The sequence below is a fragment of the Porites lutea genome, chromosome 4 (assembly GCF_958299795.1).
Source record: "Porites lutea chromosome 4, jaPorLute2.1, whole genome shotgun sequence".
Classification (NCBI taxonomy): domain Eukaryota; kingdom Metazoa; phylum Cnidaria; class Anthozoa; order Scleractinia; family Poritidae; genus Porites; species Porites lutea.
Window position 1 is genome coordinate 20541866 of NC_133204.1, and position 3967 is coordinate 20545832.

Consider the following 3967-nt stretch of genomic DNA (forward strand, 5'->3'; position numbering starts at 1 on the left):
TTTCAAGAAAAAACTTATATTCACCAATGTTAAAACTCAGAAAAATGGACAGATCTATGCCGAGGTACTTGCTGAACTTAAGAAGAGATGCAAGTCTAGGAATGAAAATGTTTCCTTTACTGTACCACAACTTAGATCAAAATTTAAAAAGCTTGTTGCAGAATGTAAGCGTGTAGCTTTGACCACCAAAACTTCCACTGGGGTGAAACGATTCCAAGATGACAAGGGTTACAGTAACTGGTTCAATCAGTTGTTTGAAGTTATCAAAACACGCGACTCTTGCAGACCAGAACTGGCTGTAGAGCCATCAGCATCAAGAGAGGAGGTAACTCAGTCAACAGAAGATGATGGCAATAGTGAAGCTTCTCAAGACTGTGTTGGTAAGTACTTTGTGCCTGTGAAATCAGCTCCAACCAAGAAACCAAAAAAAGAAGACCCATTGGTTGAAGCTATTCACTTAATGAGGAGTGCAATTGAAAATGACCCCACAAAACAGCTCATCCAATTCTTAAAATCAGATATTGAGAAATCAAGAGAGCATGAGGTCAAACTTTTCCAATTGCTTTTAACACATTCCAACCCTAACCCACAGACACAGTATGGATTAGCTAGTCATCATCAGGGGGGTTATGTTTCCCCAAATGGCATTAACCAAGGTCTTTCTATGCCTGCCTCAAATTTTGCTCCTCAGTCTGATTACACCTTGTGGGAGGGAAACCACAGGTCATTTCAACCAATATCAGTACCCCCCATGGCACCTCCGCCCTCTTTGTCCACAGATTCAAGTAACCCAAGAGGTTCTCCTATAAGTTTGAGAGAAGGGAATGCAAGCCCCTTTTATCATTCTATGTAATATCTCACTCTAGGTAATTGTAGTCTATAACATCAACTTAAGTAAGGCTAAAACTTAGAAACAAAGCTGAATTCTGATTGATCTGCATGGGAAATGTGATCAGGACTTTTAAGAGAAACTAAGAGGATTTCTGAAAGGAATGACAAAAATTATGTTGTATTGAATTCTGACTTCCAGCAGCGGAATTTCTATGCTCATAAAGGTTCTTTTGATTCAAACGCTTAACCAAAACTTCAAAATGAACCATTTAAATGTTTATTATTGTTAAAATGAAAAGTGACCAAACAAGTTGTGTAGTTGAAATTAGTATTACTAAGAAATAGATGGGCCTTGTAGTCCAAGGGCCAAGAAAGGAAACGTTATGTCAGTTTTTACAGCTTTACGTTTCCCTGCAGCTGGTAATCACTGTAAGTTTGGTAGTATTGTTGTGTTATAACCTTCAGTTGCATAATAAAATCATTTGACTAAGTCTGGTGATTTGTATTATGGTGATTATTTTTCTCAGATGCAATATCAGGAAAAAAAACTCTCATATACTTTTTTATTCATAAAAGAGAGTCTCCTAAACTAACAGGAACCACACAAAACTACAGAAATTTAAACTTCCTACCGAGGCTAGTGCCTTGGTTCACCTTTTTCTATTCATGGCCCTGATTACAAATTCTCTTTGCCCACTTTTAAAAGTGAGAAGGTAAAAATGAAGGTTGTGATACAGGAGGGGTTATCAAGAACTATTTCTTACAACCAATTGTTTAGACAGCTAGGAGTGAAATTTGATTGCCACCCAGTTGTTCATCCATATCATTTCACATGATAACAAGTCTTCCTACCTATCAAAATTAATAGCTTACACATAATGAAACAAATTTTTTGACAATCCTTGTGCCTCACCTTACATCCTCTGTGATTCCTACATGTCATAACTCAACACACTTCTTTCATGAAGTGTAATCACTGTTACATCTACTTTGGTAGAAGTACTGTTTGATAGATGAATAAACTTAAAACCCAGTTTAGGTCTGTTTACTTAATGATACCAGTTTCTTTCTCTAACCAAAATTTCTCAGCAAGAGCATCTCGAACAAGTAAACCTTGATAGCAAGTGTCTCTGATCTTCTCACATTTCCTCATTTGAAGCAGTTCCCTTACCTTTGCCCTACTGCGTCTCTGATTGGTGACCGGGTCAATTGTCAAGTCCAATTTTCTTGGCAATGTATCTCCAAGATCAATACAAATGTTGTGAAGTACTAAACATGCAAGGGCTGCTATTTTCAGTTCACTTGTGTTACTTTCACATTACCTCAGCAGTATGCGCCATCTACCTTTGAGTTGCCCAAAGGCCCCTTCAGTGACCATCCTTGCCAGACTCAGTCTGTAATTAAAGTTGTACTGTTTTGGTGTTGGGACTGCATTTGTGTATGGCTTCATAAGCCAAGAAGATAAAGGAAAAGCAGAATCTCCAAGTACAACTGGAGGTACTTGTACTCCATTGACATCCTTACTTATCTGAGGAATAAAGGTGCCTTTTATATCAGAGTACAGCTTTGTTGATTGAAATATTACAGCATCATGAGAATTGCCTGGAAAACCACAGGTTCCCCAAACAAATCTGTAGTTGGAGTCCACCATTGCCATTAACACTATTGAATAGAAGTTTTTGAAGTTGTGGTATTCCTTACAAGAAAAATTCCCAGGCAGGCATTTGATAGGTAAATGGCATCCATCAACTGCAGCCCAACAACAACAAAATTGCCACTGTTCCTCCATATCGACTATCTTCTCCTTAAATTGTTCCTCACTCTTTGGCAGTTGCTGGCCAACACATTCGTCCCACAAGTTGTCCACAATTGCGCGTGACTTCATTGACGATCGTACACACGGTTGACACCCCCAGTCCTGTCATTTCCGATATCGTATAATAGTAATCTCCCCTTGATAAACGATACAGAGCAATGGCCAACCTGAATTCTGGGGATATCGGCTCTTCGGTCACAGTATCTCTATCTAGAACATGTCTGATTCGTTGCAGTATAAACTGGAATGTACGTGAGATCCTAAACGTTTTCTTGAATCTTTCATCGGAATACGTGCTCCAAACTAGGTTAAACCATCCCATATTTCTCGGGAGCCTCCTACACGAACGATTGTAGACTGGTGTTGCACTTTTTCGTGACACACTTAACAGCAGACCGATAACAGATATATTCATCATAAATTGCCTTCTTGTGATGACAGCATGAAAGAAACTTCGTAGCATTTTTCTCCCTTTCCTCCCCTCCCGGATGGCACAAAAAATAAAAGCTCTTCTTCGCAAATCACCTTGCAAATCACAACCTTCTGGAACCTCTGCCATGTTTGTTTGGGTATTTAACCGCTGACTGACCGCTGGCTATTGTAAAGCTCGTAAATTAAGCACGACGAATTAAGTTCGACGTCTGAATTGACCGTCGAACCTAATCATTTGGGTCGACCCAAACAGGTATTAAGTTCGGCTCATGAAAAGTTCGACGTTTGAACCGGGCCTTAGCTATAAAAAAGTATGTTATCACAGACACCTTAGAAAAGCTGCTTCAATAACAAACCAGCAAGTTTACAGGTATTCCACCTAAAAAATGAATAAAATACGATACAATAACATTTATTATTAATAATTTATAGTAGTTATACAAGCTTATACATTTACATTTATACATTTACATGATAAGCAACAGAAATCATGTCACTGTGATCTTAAATAAACTTGACAAGATCTATGTCTTTTAAGTTGTTTTGCAAACTTTAAAGTTTGAATGTCTCCTTAGTAAATCTGGGATTGCATTCCCTAATTTTGCGGTTAAGTAGCTCTACAATTTTAGGACATACGAGGTTGTTTTAGGCTTGGGTAAGATCAATCTATTGTTATCCCTCAGAATATAGCTAACTTTCCTACAGATAATCAATCCACTAATACATAGAAGGGCATTGTTGCTGTGCATGACTTTAGATACAGATGTTACAATTTTAATGAGTCTTTGGTTTTGAAGTGTCGAAAAGCTTAGTTGCCTTAATAGTTCTTCATATTTAGTGTTGTTGTCTCTAAATTCAAATCTGATGGCTCGCTCATTTATTTTCTCC

At 38.1% G+C, this 3967-nt stretch overlaps 1 pseudogene; it reads right to left on the reverse strand.

Moving 5' to 3' along the window:
* Window positions 1-1876: 1876 nt before the first annotated feature.
* LOC140933676 (uncharacterized) lies at window positions 1877-3065 on the reverse strand (annotated as a pseudogene).
* Between the last annotated feature and the right edge of the window lie 902 nt (window positions 3066-3967).